This window comes from Sinohyriopsis cumingii, chromosome 9 (genome assembly GCF_028554795.1).
Source record: "Sinohyriopsis cumingii isolate HCF-2022 chromosome 9, ASM2855479v2, whole genome shotgun sequence".
In the NCBI taxonomy this organism is placed as follows: Eukaryota; Metazoa; Mollusca; class Bivalvia; order Unionida; family Unionidae; genus Sinohyriopsis; species Sinohyriopsis cumingii.
In genome coordinates this window covers 84330834-84348372 of record NC_142969.1, presented here as the reverse complement: position 1 = coordinate 84348372, position 17539 = coordinate 84330834, and the positions used below count along the sequence as shown (strand labels likewise).

General features: G+C 34.6%; 1 pseudogene across 1 annotated transcript in view; it reads right to left on the bottom strand.

Moving 5' to 3' along the window:
- LOC149792157 (uncharacterized) overlaps positions 1-17539 on the bottom strand; it is a 98928-nt pseudogene that overhangs the window by 65398 nt on the left and 15991 nt on the right. Inside the window, exons 3-4 of the transcript XR_016423313.1 lie at positions 12655-12757; positions 6534-7109 (exon numbers count right to left, since the gene is read on the bottom strand). The product of XR_016423313.1 is annotated as an uncharacterized LOC149792157 (transcript). The remainder of the gene's footprint in view (positions 1-6533; positions 7110-12654; positions 12758-17539) is intronic.

The window sequence follows — 17539 nt, the reverse complement described above, 5'->3', positions numbered from 1 at the left end:
TCAAGTGCCGGTTCAAGTTTACCCACGTGGACAGGCTGTACAATAATGTTCAGTACTTACACAGTCCAAATCGTGCTTAGCATCAATTTAATCCTTGTTTATTCCCACACACATTAGATGCAGATTTTGTTTTATTCAGTGTTTCGACCAAATCGCATTGTTCCAGATAATACTTCAGCTAGTCAGTAATAGCTGTTTCATTTCCGTTGATTCATGCACTCATGAGTTACTCTTTTATCAATAATATAAGCGTTACACACTGTAACGTAATGCATACATACATGTATTAGTCAAGTTCACAGTAAGGTCGTACAAATTATTTCCTTTCTTACTGTTATACTCTCTTTTTGAAAACATAAAATGGTGCAACATGTGCTACAGCAGAGGGATTAAACTTGTTGAGTACAGCCCTGTCTTATGATTAAATTTGTCCAAGAAAGACATTACATGGTGTCAGAAGGATGGCAACTTTTCCTACATCATCAATACCTTTTCCACCGAAACTGGAGCTTCGTGGAAATTTGTCTGCGAACTGGAAAAAATTCAAAAGAGTCTGGGTGGACTATGAAGTAGCTACAGGGCTGGCAGAAAAAGTGACAAAACTGAGAACAGCCACTCTTCTTATGTGTTATGGGCCAGACGCCATAGAACTGTTCGATACTTTCACAATTGATAATGATGGAGACAAAGATAAACCTGACAAAGTGCTTGACAAATTTGAAAAGTACTGTATAGGAGAAACAAATGAAACCTATGAACAGTACAATTTCAATTGTCAACAACAGGAAGCAGGCGAGAGCATTGATGCCTTCGTCGATGCGCTACGGTCACTAGCACAAACGTAATTATGGTGATTTAGAGGACAGTCTGTTGCGAGAAGAATGGTAATTGGAATAAGAGACAACAGCACCAGGAGAAAACTGTTGCAAGACAAGAAGTTAACTTTAAGAACTTGCATAGATATTTGTTGAGCAAATGAAAAAATGCATGAACAGATGAAAGCTATGAATCAGGAAGAAGTGATGGCATTAGCTCAAAAGAAGAGTGAAAAGTCAAAAGCAAAGTCAGCTGTAAAAAGAGTGTGACTACTGTGGGAAAAAATATGAAGCAAAGAAAGAGGCTTGCCTGGCCGTGGGGAAAGTATGTGCAAATTGTGAGTTTTAAAGAACCATTTTGCAGTAAAGTGCAAGAAGAAAACTCCAAAATGGAAAGCAGACAAAATGAAATACAAGCAGAAATAAGGGGTAAAAGTTATAGATGATGATTCAAGTCTTGATAGTGATAGTGATGAATTTGTGTTGACAGTCAAAGAAGTGAATGGGATAGAAACATACCCAAAGAAATTGTTTGCCAAAATGACTTTAGGTGAGAGGCAAATAAATTTCCAGTTAGGCTGTGGCTCAAAAGTTAACATAATCTCTGAAACAGATTATAAGACAGTATGCCATGATGACAAACTGAAGCACCTGGAAAAGAACAATGGAGCACTAGTACAAGAGCCTTGGGTAAAAGAAATTACACAATACAAATCCTAAGAATAAGAAAATTTACATCTCAGAGTTTGTAATTGTACAAGGGAAGGCATGACCCCTACTTGGAGCCCAAGCAATGCAGAAAATGAAACTTATTACTGTAAATAAACAACATATCATGGCAGTAGAGACAACACAAAACCTCATACAGGAATATGAAGATATATTCAGTGAAGAAGGTCTCTTGGAAGGAGAACTCCACCTTGAACTGACAGAACAAGCCAAACCACTAAAAGTGCCAGTGAGGAAAATTCCATTAGCTGTTAAGCCAAAGTTGAGGGCAGAAATTCAACAACTGGTGAAACTTGGAATATTGACTCTGGAGAAAGAACCAACAGATTGGATTTCTAGCATGGTAGTGGTTATGAAGAACAACAAGAAAATACGACTGTGCATTGACTTTTAACCTTTAAATAAAGTCTTGAAAAGAAACCATTATCTAATTCCAACAGTGAAGATGTTCTGCCAGACCTGAACAGGGCAGGAAATTTTACTGTTGTGGATGCAAAAAATGGGTTTTGGCATGTTAAGTTAGATGAGGAATCTAGCAAACTCACCACATTTGGAACGCCATGGGGATGATATAGATGGAGGAGAATGTTATTTGGTATAGCATGCTAAGGCCACAGAGGATCACAACAAAAAGCTTTGAGAACTTTTTGAGAAATGTCGCATGAAGAATGTTAAATTGAACAAAGATACGATGAAATTGAGGCAGCATGAAGTCACATTCATGCGACATGTGATCTCTGCAGAAGGGTTGAAAGTTGACAGAGCTAAGGTAGAGGCAATCAGAGAAATGCCTACACCAACGGATAAGCAGGCAGTCTAGTGACTGTTAGATCTGGTGAACTATGTGCAGAAGTTTGCTCCAAGGCTATCGGAAGTGACAGAGCCATTGAGACAGTTGACCAAGAAGGATGCAGAGTTTTATTGGGATCAAATTCATGACAAATGCCTTCAAGAAATTAGAGAGATAATGACATTAGCACCAGTGCTAAGGTAATCTGACCATGAGAAGGACACTATTCTTCAATGTGATGTATCAGAAACGGGGCAAGGGGCTTGTTTGCTGCAAGAGGGGCACCCAGTTGCCTATTCCTCACATGTACTCATAGTGACTGATGTAAATTATGCACAAATCGAGAAAGAGCTACTAGCAATAGTATTTGGAATGGAAAGGTTTGAGAACTACATCTATGGAAGACGAGTAGAAAGTGACCACAAACCACTTAAAATAATCTGCAAGAAAACTTTAGTTAGTGTAACAAGTAGCTGCAAAGAATGCTATTAAAACTGCAGAAATTTGACTTCATTGTAGTTTTCAAGTAAGGTACACAGATGTACATGGCTGATACATTGAGTCATGCATATTTGCCCTGCACCAAGAAAATATGGGATAGTGATAGAGTGTTTGAGGATGATACCTGCTCATTCACAGAGAAAGCAATAGAAACTGTCAGCATGGTTGAGTATCTACCAGTTTCTATGGAATGCATCACTGAGATTCAGAGAGAAACTAAAATGGATTTTCAGTTATTACAGTTGAAAAAAGTAATTCAGAAGAAAAAAAGGTATTTCCACAAGAACTACAGTATTACTTTCCTTTCCGAGAGGAACTGACATTACAGAATGGCCTGATTTTCAAAAGTAACCATGTAGTGATCTGGGCCACACTGAAAGGTTCGATAATGGAAAGGCTGCACTCCAGTCATATAGGAATACAAGACTGTCTGCAAAGAGCCAGAGAAGCTATATATTGACCAAACATGAATCGCAAAATAGAAAACTATGAAAAGCAAAGTATGAAACATACAATGCATATTCTTCTCAGCAGCAGAAGGAGCCACTCATAATTAATGATGTGCCTACAAGGCCATGGGAGAAGACAGGTATAGACCTATGTGATTTTGACAACAAAGCATATCTGGTCACAGTAGACTATGATTCAAATTTTGTTGAAGTTGATAGATTTTATAATAAGACAGCCAAAGAAGTTATGAGAAAATTGAAAGCTCACATGACCAGGTATGGAATACTGGATGAACTGGTACCAGACAATGGACCACCATTCTCAGGAAAAGATTTTGCAGAATTTGCACGTACCTACAAGTTCAAGCACAAAACTAGCTCACCAGGATACCCTCAATCAAATATAAGAGTGGAGAATGCCGTGAAAACAGTGAAGAGATTAATGAGGAAAGCAGTACAGTCTAGATCAGATCCCTACCTCACGCTACTGGATTTCCAGAATACAACAACGGAAGGATTGCATTTGTCACCAGCACAACGCACGTTCAATAGGCATACAAGAACTTTACTGTCGATGTCAAAAAGACTCCTAATATGAAGGTCAGTCACAGGACAGTACCAGATCTAAGTTGTTGGTAAACAAAAGGAAACATTAGGGTTAAACCCAGTGACAAACATGGTACATGGGGCAAGGCATACTTAGAGGGGAAAGTTGACATTCACTCTTATAAGATTCGGACAGAAGATGGTGGTGTGTATTGCAGGAACAGAAAGCATCTGCAAGCTACAATCGTGAACACAAGATAGACTCATGCCGTCTGAAACATGCAAAACAGAAACAGAAATTCATGTACCACAAGAAATTGAAAACACCAATAGTGGTGCAAAGATTACATCTCGGATCAAGACTAACCAAAGATGAGCAAATAACAACCATTGAATAATAATGGTGGATCTCCAGACAACAATCAGACATCTAGAGGGAGAAATGTAAGGAAACCTGTGTATCTGAAAGACTATATCACCTTAATATGAATGTATGTTAATTCCTAGGACAGTGATGCAGAGTTAAAATTAAGAGTAGATAAAAACTGATTTAGGAAAGACAGTTTAAATAATTAATTTTAGTAAATCATTTGCTAGTGAAACCTAGGAAAGCTGACCGTTCTTATATCAAAGAATAATTTCATTTGTCTCATTATTGATACTGCATACATAAAGCTGAGAATTCTAGTCAGATATAATTTGTAGTAAATTTAGGACTCCTGAAAGAAGGTGCACAAAATCTTGAGAGAACTCATTCACCATCATGTCAGTGAGGCCGCGTGACCAACCGTAGCTGCCATTTCCGATACTCGAAATTTACAAGGTTTTCGTGTGCGTTTATATCACTAAGTCATCTGAATTTGATAATTTATCAAAACTAAATGCTGCCTACATCAATATCAGAGACTTTACGTAATTTATTGAATCTTTTGTGGTTGTTATTCTAATCGCGAAAACTTCGTACGCACTGAATGAAATCCGCGGCTGCCATTTTGGAGACTGGAGATTACGACCCAGTTACTTTAAATAGCAGATATCGACCAGTGCATAAATAGCGACCACATGATCTGACGTAATTGTCATTCGCATAAATGAATATAGTATCTAATGGGGGGGGTTTTCCCCGAAGGTGGTGCTACAAAAACTAGCTCAAAATGGCTGATGTTTACAGCAGGCATCAAAAGGCGCTTCCATGCGAATCTTGTAAAGGTGTCAAAAGGCACTTCCATGTGAATGGAGTAGAGGCGTCCAAAGACGCTTGTATGAGGTAAAGGGATAAAGGACTTGTATAGTAACATTACGTGCCAGCAAGCAAGGTAGTGGAGAAGACCTATTTTAAGAAGGGAGATGTAACATAATGTATACGTACATGTATTTAGTCCAGTTCACAGTAAGGTCATATGAGTTATTTCCCTTTTTACTGTTTTGCTCTCCTTTTGAAAACATAAAATGGTGCAACATGTGCTACAGTGGAGTGATTAAACGTGTCGAGTACAGCCCTGTCTTATGTACAGAATTTTTCCTAGAAAGATGTTACACACATGTTCAATTGTGCAAGGCAGAACTGTTACATGTTCATGAAAGAATGGTAATAATAAAGGCTAAAATTTTGTATATAGATCAACTAAGATTATCATCAATCTATTTTACTTTTTCATAATTTTACAAACAATGGCATCTCCCTTGTTTATCTTTGGCAGATTTGTCTTTTGTTTTCTGACAGCAGTACAGGCCAGCTGAATATTAAAATTAAAACCCTGAAACTGGCTTGTAGTAAGACGGAATTTTGACTGGCAACTACACCAGAACATTGCTGCCTAACTGCCTTTCTCTCCTTTATATTAGCACGATTACCGTAGTTTTGTAAAATGGGGTGTAAGCTTTGTAAAGTCGCTTACATCAAAGCAAACAACAACTCACTTTTTATGGTATTAGCATAATTTTCGAAGCATTATTTATAAATAAACACGTAACTACTGGTGGACTGATATAAAAAGTCCAATGCAAAAACTCAAACAAACAACAGTCAAAAGGGAGAGGTAGTGTTACAGCAACCAGCGAATGCTCAATTCTTGCCATTATCTGATCAAGTTAACACATATCTGAATTAGGCAGAAACAATAAAAAAACAGAAAATTAAATAAATTTCTTGACTTTTCAAGCAAATTTATACCATTTCTTTATAATAATCATAAATGACAACTCCGGAAGAAGTATACATGTAATTTTTGCTAATATAAGTTTGCCTAAATAAATGCATTTAGAACTTACCCCATGTATCTTGGGATGTCATCTGAGAGTTGTGGGTTGGCTTATGCGTGGGTCATGCACTTTTTAGTGTTTATACCTATTCAGTTTGGGATGTCGGCTTAAATGTGAGTATATACGGTATAAAACTTGAAAAATAATACAGCAACCACTTCCTGCTTTACGGAAGTTTCTAACTGAGGAGCTTATTCTGGATAAAGGTAATGGAACATTCCATAATGAATCTACATCAATGAGAAGCAACCCATTACACTGTTGTAATTATTAAACAACTTTGTTGAAACTGATCAGTGAGTGACCTTGACCTTAAGCTATTGGAGCATGTATGTACAGATTCTCTAAGAATCTGTCACCACACTCAACAGATCATGTGAAAATGTAGGTGTACATTAATTACATAATCTTGACAAAAGATATTTTGTATGCTTAACTTACTGTCTGTGTAAGACTCAGGCCTTTTGGAGAAAGTTTCGGATGGAAGTGTGTGCACTTGGCTAGTAACATTAACAACGATTGGGCATCACACTCAGTAGGTCCAGAATTGGAAAAGTGCTGTCCCCTTGGCATAAAAACCTTGGTGCATTCCCACGGCATGAATGGCCATGAAGGGATATGGCTGTTATTCCAGCATATTTCCTCTGATTTTGGATTGGCATGGAGTGCTAATAATTCTGCAAGCCAATCATCACAGCCTGATCTACATCGTTTTTTAAATGCCCAAACTCCATGCTCGTCTCTTTTCACACGACCAGCATGACAGATAGTACAAGATGGCAATAACACTGTTTGACCTCCATATATTTTTTGAACAAGTGACTGATGCAGACAATCAACCTCTCCTTTTATGAAAGTTTGCACTCCTGATTTCATATAATATAAGGCCAGGTTCACTGACAGCCAGTTTGTGTACTCTTTGACCTTGACTGCATCTGTACGGGCCGGTGCTGCCATCTCTACTTCAGTACATCTAATGTGAGGTTATGTCAACAGCACTTCTATCATCACCAAAACCTGTAACAGAAATAACAGGAAGGAGTAGGCAGCTGGTGTTGAATACTGGGCAATTCCTTATATCAACATTAAACAGACAAAAACACTGCTTTTTAACATTCTAATGAGTAAATTTTGTTAATTTTCATCCCAGGATTGGGCTTGCATATACATGTACTGTGGTTAAGAAACAACAATTTAGTTAATCCTGACTTTTCACAATGATCTTACACTGCTGCATGTATAATTCTAAATACTGAATGGTTTACATGTTCTCAACATGACCACTTATGTTTTCTTATATAATGGCATGCTCTTTTCAAATATGGTCCTCAAAAGTGCGAACACACATGAAATTATTTTGCAGTTTAAGGTATTGAAAACCTTTATACATTGAGCTTAATTTCATTATTTTTAACAAATGACACAGAAGGCAAACAAAAATAGCATTGATGGGGATCATTTTATTGTATTACGCCTAATTCATGCATCAGCCATATTGATTCCAAAACAAAGATACTAACAATAATATCTCTTTCTTGAGTAATTGTAACTTCTTGTAAATAAGTTTGTGATGCAGTTTCTAACATTGACTTTGCAAATTTAAAGTGATATATAATATACCAAAGCTAAATAAATAGTAAATATTCAAACAATGTAATATTGTCATAAACAAAACAATAAGCTTTATATCTTGCATGATGAAATGGTATTTATTCATTGATATAAAAGTATGAAGTATGGCATACAAACCTTTGAAAAGATAACCAATCAGGGACCAACTAGTTTTAAAGTAAGAGAAATTAATGCACTACTGGAGAATTAAGGAATCACAAGGATGTACAAATTATACAAATTACAACAGTGTATAATTTAGTTGAAATCATTGGGTTCATGTTAAATCAAGTGATTAAGTTTCATATTTACATCTGTCTTAGTAGACTCTTCATATAAAGGACACTTGTTCTTATGCACATTTTATATTCTAAAAACATCTCTACACGCTTTTGTTTCCCATAGAGACAAAGCTAAATGATTCCATTCATACTTATTTCATTGTAGAGTCCACATAATGTATTTTCATTATCTAATTTTTTTCCATGAATCTTGGATAATTAACTGAAACTATTCAGGTCTGATGGTCAGGAGTACATGAAATAAAGTTAATTTCCTTTTCTTAAATATTCATTATTAGTAAATAATGACTTCAAGGTTTCCTCCTTATGTAAATTTGTATGAACTCTTAATATTTTGAGATTTTCCATCCATTTTTAGCATTCCCATTCCAAGTTCATCTTTCAACTGACCTATATATAAAGCTTCAAATTTATACCATATCAATGTATAAATCACACTTTTAGAATCACAAATCTAGGTCCTGTTTAAGTTAAATCTCTACCAATATTAAATTTAACTGAGTTTTTTTCTATTATATATCAACACATTTTACATCACTTGGTTATCTAGACCTCTGTTTAACAAAAGTAAAAATCTGATTTAGTAAGAATTTGTTTTAATTTTTTGTTGTTGCTGTCTCTAATAATTAAACTTTTTTTTATTCCCTAACATTTTTCATTTTTCCACTGAAACAAAAAACTGTTCAGATCATCATGTCCATATTTTTACAGAGGCCCAAGGCCTTTGACGAAATTTGACTGATGTGTAACAAAAAGTGTTATCAATACATGTATATGCATTTTCAGCCATGTTTTAATATCAGTAGATTGAAAAGGAATTTCTGCTTGTATGTGTTTTTTCTAATTTTTGGTCAAATTATTTTGTGCAGTATTTGAGAAGCATCCTAAAAGTGTTTCCATGCTCAGTAATGGCAGACATATTTGATGCCTAATGAGTATCAGTTGTACAACTTTAAAATGAACTTCCAGAATTCATTACAAGACCAGGATTCAATACAAGACCATTTCATCATTTGAACTGCTGAGTGTTGAAACCATCTCTGCTATTTCTATGCAAAAAGAATAGTTTCAAAGTACCTCCTGTGGCAGCTATACAGGATGCAAGATTTGCACAATTTATATATATGACAAAGACAATATCATTAAAAGTCTTCATATATAAACCCCATGTGAACTGACCATGATCCATTCAGGCTGACATGTTGGACCATTTTAATTTAGAACCATATAACAAATTTTAAAAGTCTTTTGGTGAAAACCAAATATACATGTGGCCATCCATCAAAGAGCAATCTAGCTGGAGTAGCAATAACTAGATTCTGAAAATAAACATAAATACCAACCCCAAAAGAGGTAAAAGCACAATTGTTGCTCATATATGTGGCAATAGTCATTATCTGAGCATAAAAAGTATAATCTATATATTATTAGGACTAATATTAGTACCCCTACATATTTTAGGATATGACATCATAGCTAATATGTTGCAGGCCTAATTACAGTACAATGTATAAAAAATGTACATTTATTTTTACTATTAACCAAGATCTGCAGGTCAAAATACTTTGAAAAAAGGGCAAAATCAATGTGGATTAGAACCAGAATACAAACACAAAACATACTGAAAAAATATTTATATTCAATACTCACTTTAACTAGTATACATGTCTAAATTTTGACGAATGATTGTGAAGTCCACAAATTCTGCAAAGGGCATGACAAAGTGCTCAATCCAAGTGCTCTATTGCATGACACTCATTTTTCTTTACAAATTTGTAAAGTAGTGTTGATTTGTCCCTTTTCTGATTGGACATGTTTTGAAGACCAATCTGCTCTAAGAATTTTCATCCACAAGTCAAACTGTAAAAGCCCATTTAGCTTAATAGATGGTGCCATTTACTTTAAAAATTACAGACTAGTCTGCTAACTGGATTATGAATATAATGAATGTGAGGAAAAGATTCAAATTTAAGAAACTCATCTTATTTATTGGAAATGGGTCATATACAGTTGCTATAAATACAGCATTAGGAAAGTACATAAAGATTTATGATGGACAAATTAGCTTTTATGCTATTCTTATGCACCAGTCTTTCATTTTAGAATATTCTCAAATTTTTATGAGTGGAACAGAATACAAAGTATGGTAATATAAATGACAAAAAAAACGCTTTTTACTGCTTTATTTTTATTTTAGTTTTTAATGTACTGGAAAAGTGTAATCCATATAAATGCAAGCATAAGATGTAATTCAGTGAAATAGCTCAATGATTACACCAAAAGAGTAATGGTTGACCTGTATGTGAACATGATGATGGCCATTCTGGACATCAGATCAAATCAATTTCATTTAGGGTCAACCACACATAATAAAAAAATCTTTAAGTTGTTATGTATATTTAATTTATATTGTGTGCATGACCTTTGTCAGTAATTGTGGGTTGATTTTTCCTACTTGTCTATTGTTATGTGTAATCTACCAGATTTTTGTCATGATTCTAAGACATAAACAAGATGTTAACTTAATTCCAGTTCCAGACCTGAGTTTTTCCAATGAAAATTCTATTGTGTCCTAAATCAAGTGAATTTAGTATATATAGGACTTGGTAAACAATTATTCATTCATGTTTTATGATCAGTCTGTGGAATCACTTACAGTTGTGTTCAGATATAATTTGAGATGAATTATCTATTTAAATTATTCACTGGCATTATAAAGTGCTCATTGACATTTTGGACTAAAACGCTAATTTTGGATTACTGAGGAATATCATTTTGGACTAAAACACTACTTTGGGATTACTGAGGAATATCATTTTGGACTAAAACACTACTTTGGGATTACTGAGGAATATCATTTTGGACTAAAACACTACTTTGGGATTATTGAGGAATATCATTTTGGACTAAAACACTATTATGGGATTACTGAGGAATATCATTTTGGACTAAAACACTACTTTGGGATTACTGAGGAATATCATTTTGGACTAAAACACTACTATGGGATTACTGAGGAATATCATTTTGGTACATCAAGGCATTCAAGATGATAGTTATTCATACGGAACATTCAATACTTTTTGGATTTGTGATAGGACACTTAGGTTTTTTTTATTTAATTCACAATACTGTATGTTCCCTTAAATTTTCACTTTGTAACTTCAGGAAATAAATTGTTGAATTTTACTAAACTTGTCAGTTTCACTTCTTTTAGTTAATATGTAGTTTAAAAACCTAGAGTTGTAGCATAGTAAAATCTCATGTTGATTGACCATCAATTCAGTTGTAATAATTAGATTTTAATGTTAGTCAAAGCGACAACCATACTGGATGTCTGAATGGCACTGTTTTAATTCTGGATCATCTAGAAATTGTAAGAAGTCTTCTGATGAAAACATAAAGTTGATATGACTTACTGTTCATCAAGGTAACAAGTATTTTAAGCCAGCTGTCAAAGAAGCCAAAATGGACATCTGATCAGCACCCTTTCCATTTAAGACCAACCAGATATCTTAAGAAGTTTTTTTAGTGAAAACTCCATGTTGATATGACCATCCAATCAGAAGAACTAGAGCAATAAATGTATCAGGTATAATATCGATCCTCCAAGTAGTTTCAGAGAAGTATCTATAACAAACTTGAGCAAACAATCTGACACACAGTCAACAGACATCTAACAATGGGCAACAGACAATAATCCCACTGGCTCTACTGGTCATAGACCAAACTGACACACAGTCAACAGACATTTAACAATGGGCGACAGACAATAATCCCACTGGCTCTACTGGTCATAGACCAAACTGACACACAGTCAACAGACATCCAACAATGGGCGACAGACAATAATCCCACTGGCTCTACTGGTCATAGACCAAACTGACACACAGTCAACAGGCATCTAACAATGGGCGACAGACAATAATCCCACTGGCTCTACTGGTCATAGACCAAACTGACAGTCAACAGACATCTAACAATTGGCGACAGACAATAATCCCACTGGCTCTACTGGTCATAGACCAAACTGACACACAGTCAACAGACATCTAACAATTGGCGATGGACAATAATCCCACTGGCTCTACCGGTCATACACCAGTAGAGTTAAAAATATGGGTGACTTCCATCATAGGATATTCTGTCATATTTGATCAAATTCTATTGACATGCTTTCTATTTTCAGTAAAGTTGCCATGCTGGTGTACATTGGCATCATATCCACTAAATTAAAATATGTCACATGGTTTTCGAGAAGAAACTGGAGTTTATTATTTTCCAATGACAAAACGAATCAGTATTTGTGTATATTCTCCACACATTACTGTTAATAGTGGGAGAATGAAAATGTTACAGTGCAGCAATAATGGGCAGTATGTAACACTATACATGCCAGAGAAATGGACCAAGCTATATACAAAATAACAACCAAATGGACTGTAGGACAAGAGTAAAACTTTCTGTGCCTGAGAAATGGACCTATGTACAAACTATAGCCAGATTGACTAGGGCACCACTACAGGGTACCACTATAAGACCTTATCCACGTATGTGGTGGTATATAAACATACCAAGCCTCACTGCATATATCTACATACATTCTGCTACTATATCAAGCAAACTTCATTCCATTTCACCAAACTTACATCTCTGTTTTTCTGTAAAGGCCAGGTTCCATCTTGACTGATTTTCCACAGCATAATGAGGCCATCATATCCAGATGGGTGCAATATTTCCTGAAGTTGTCAACTGAAAATAAACAAACGACTATAATATTTTTTTAAACTAGTGATTAAACAGATCTGCAATGAAACAATCAATATAGCTACTTCCCACATTCAAAACATTATGTACAGTTCCATAAATGATCAATATACCTACTCCCCATATTCAAATAATTCTGTAAAGTACCAGTAATAATCAATATACCAACTTCCCATGTTCAAAACATTCTGTACAGTACCAGACATTATCAATATACCTACTCCCCATGTTCAAATAATTCTGTACAGTACCAGACATTATCAATATACCTACTCCCCATGTTCAAATAATTCTGTACAGTACCAGACATTATCAATATACCTACTCCCCGTGTTCCAATAATTCTGTACAGTACCAGACATTATCAATATACCTACTCCCCATGTTCAAATAATTCTGTACAGTACCAGTAATGATCAATATACCAACTTCCCATGTTCAAAACATTCTGTACAGTACCATAAACAATCAATATATCCACTTCCCATGTTCAAATAATTCTGTACAGTACCAGTAATGATCAATATACCTATGTCCCACATTCAAAAAGTTATGTACAGTACCAGAAATGATCAACATACCTACTTCCCATCTTCAAAAAATTAAGTACCAGTAATGATCAATATAGCTACTTCCCATGTTCAAAACATTCTGTACAGTAGCAGAAATAATTAATATAGCTACATACCATGTTCAGATAGTTCTGTATAGTACCAGCAATGATCAGTATACCTATGTACCATGTTCCAATAATTTTGTACAGTACCACAAAGGATCAATATAGCTACTTCCCACCATCAAAATTATATATACAGTACCATAAACGATCAATATACCTACTTCCCATGTTCAAATAATTCTGTACAGTACCAGAAATGATCAATATACCTACATACCATGTTCAAATAGTTATGTACAGCACCAGCAATACCTACATACCATGTTCCAATAATTTTGTACAGTACCAGAAATGATCAATATACCTTCTCACCATGTTCCAATAATTCTGCAAAGTGTATATATATATATATATATATATATATATATATATATATATATATATATATATATATATATATATATATATATATATATTTATATATATATATATATATCATATGTAGGCACACACTGGTAATGAGTAACTGTATATCACAGACCAAAATAGTAGCTCTCTTCAGCTGGGACATTTTGACAGTGATCCTTTGCCCAAAGTGAAAACCATCTGCATACATTGGTTAGGGTACATGGCAAAAAATTAAGATGACTACCTGTATAAAGAAATCATTTTTATTTTCTTATCCAACTCACTGTGACCTCAAATTTCACCATCGTACTTAAATCAACAGGTCTTGGCAAGTCAAAGTGCAAACAATCCCAAAATGATTCATAAAATGTACAAAGTCAAGACGAGTGGTCTAAAGCGCTCTCTGTTACGGATCACTGCCATCTCACCTCTGTCTGCATGGGTTCGAGTCTCAGATTCAGCCAATGTGGGTATGTGAGAAAGCTTGCCAGTAGCTTCTCGAGGGTCGGTGGTTCTTTCCTGGGATTTCACGGGTTCTTCCTCTACCATTAATACTGGCCGCCATGTATAACCTATCGTGTGCTGAAAAATGGCGTTAAACCCTACAACAACAACAACAACAACAAAGTCAAGAACTAAAAAAGAAATACAGCCAAAACAAAAACTAAAGAAGTAATGTTAAGATCAGATAGTGTCTGCACATAATGCACTGTCACATGTCTATGTAATTCACATAATGCACTGTCACATGTCTATGCCATTCACATAATGCACTGTCACATGTCTATACCATTCACATAATGCACTGTCACATGTCTATACCATTCACATAATGCATTGTCACATGTCTATGCCATTCACATAATGCACTGTCAAATGTCTATGCCATTCACATAATGCACTGTCACATGTCTATACCATTCACATAATGCACTGTCACATGTCAATCACTCTATGCCATTCACATACTGCACTGTCACATGTCTATGCCATTCACATAATGCACTGTCACATGTCTATGCCATTCACATAATGCACTGTCACATGTCTATGCCATTCACATAATGCACTGTCACATGTATATGCAATTCAATTCAAAGCATCAAAAATAAAAAACAAAAACAAAAAACAGAACATCCTGATCAGCGAGAGCATTATAGTGGTGTTAGGTGATTATATCCAGAATACACAGCAATAAAACAGTTTTCTCAAATACTTAGTCTCGAAGTGAATTAGGGTATATGTAGTTGTTGTTGTTGTTGTGGGGTTTAACGCCATTTTTCAGCACACGATAGGCTATACATGGCGGCCAGTATTAATGGTGGAGGAAGAACCCGGGAAAACCCCAGAAAGAACCACCGACCCACGAGAAGCTACTGGCAAGCTTTCTAACATACCCACATTGGCTGAATCTTAAACTCGAACCGCCGCAGACAGAGGTGAGATGGCAGTGATCCGTAACGAAGAGCGCTTTAGACCACTCGGCCATTCGGGGCCCCGGCATATGTAGTTAAAAAGAATTCTAACATGACTTGTTTGTTATATTCTCACCTACATTGATTCTGGCAATTGATGCACAATCAAAGGGTGATGTAGGGTAGCTAAATATATTGGCAATTCGGCATGAAACATTCACATGATGATTGGCAAAGCTGGAAAAGACTTAAAATTCATGTTGCCAAAATATATACCCAAGTTTGATTTTTGTGTCAATAATATAAACAATCAGAACACATCCTGTGTTATCTTTGTCAAATCTGCATAATTATACAACAGTTTGTGTTAAATATGATATCTATTTCCTCCAGCACATGTTTTAAACAATTGTTGAAAAAATTATGAATTCAGCTTTTCCTTATATATTAGTATGCAGTCTTATTACTGCTGGGCATTTACTGATGTGATGGAAACATTCTGAATTTTCACTGCTGCAAAGGTCCTGATCTTGTCAGCCATATACAAAAGCTACATCCAGAATAACATGCCTGAAGCACAGGGGATATGCATATACATGTATCTGTTAATGTCTATTACATATAATTATCATTTTTCTTCTTTCTTTGACATAATCCATGTACTTGTATTAATTTAATTCCTTCCATACACTATTGTAATGTTACACAAATACAGTAGTAATATATCCAAAAATACATTTTCATTTTAAAGAAAAAGTATATCTTGTTCCTTTTTCCCCTCACTTAGTTCAGCCTATTTTTAAAACTGTACTCAAGTTTGAGGCAGACATTATGTTACTAACTCTACAATTAATTAATACATTCAATCATTTTTTCAATTAAATTAAAATTCATAAATTTATTTTATTAACATTATTTTATCTTTGCCTATTAGGCATTGAAAAATTATTTAGCTTTTGATATGTTTATAAGTTGTACAGAGTATCATCAAAAGCTAAGAAATGTTAGTAGCAATAATTGCTGCAAATTATACATGCCTTGTTTCAGACAGTCCATGTGTGATATTGGATTGATGAATGGTAGAATACTGAACACACGTTAACAGAACTAGAGAATTTACTAATATTTTGTGAGAACATTTTCTTAAATATGTGGCACATTTTCCCCACATATTAAATGCCAAGAGACCATTTTGTAATTTCATGTAACCAGTTTTGAAAGTCACTTCTGAACCATATAATCAAATACATGGTATATTTCATTAAGCAAAAATTATAATATTTTATTGTAGTTATAAAGTTAAATATTAAAAACTATAATTACACATTATGTCACATTTTACTCATTAACATATTTTTTTAAATAATCACATCAAGAGAAAACCCTTTTCTGAGAATTCTCTGAGTGGTTTACTATGATATATAACCATTAAACACAAGCAATGTGAATGGATTTGTACTATATGTACACATGTATAGCCATTAAACAAGAGTACCATAAATGGAGTTGTACTATATGTACACATGAATAACCATTAAATATGAGTACCAGAAATAGAGTTGTACTATAAGTACACATTAAAATAACCATTAAATATGAGTACCAGAAATAGAGTTGTACTATATGTACACATGAATAACCATTAAACTTGAGTACCAGAAATAGAATTGTACTATATGTAAAAATCAATAACCATTAAACAAGAGTACCATAAATGGAGTTGTACTATATGTACACATGAATAGCCATTAAACATGAGTACCATGAATGGAGTTGTACTATATGTACACATGCATAACCATTAAATAAGAGTACTGTAAATGTAGTTGTACCATATGTACACATATATAACCATTAAACAATAGTACTGTAAATGGAGTTGTACCATATATACACCATATATGCACATGTATAACCATTAAACAAGAGTACCATATGTACACATGTATAACCATTAAACAAGAATACTGTAAATGGAGTTGTACCATATATAACCATTAGGTGAGAGTACTGTAAATGGAGTTGTACCATATGTACACATGTATAATTATTAAACAAGATTACTGTAATTGAGTTGTACCAAACGTACACATGTATAACCATTAAGCAAGAGTACTGTCAATGGAGTTGTAACATGCACACATGCATAGCCATTAAACAATAGTACTGCAAATGGAGTTGTACCATATATGCATGTGTATAACTTTGTACACATGTATAATCATTAAACAAGAGTACTGTAAATGGAGTTACACAAATGTACACATGTATAACCATTAAGCAAGAGCACTATAGATGGAGATGTACCATATATACGTGTATAAC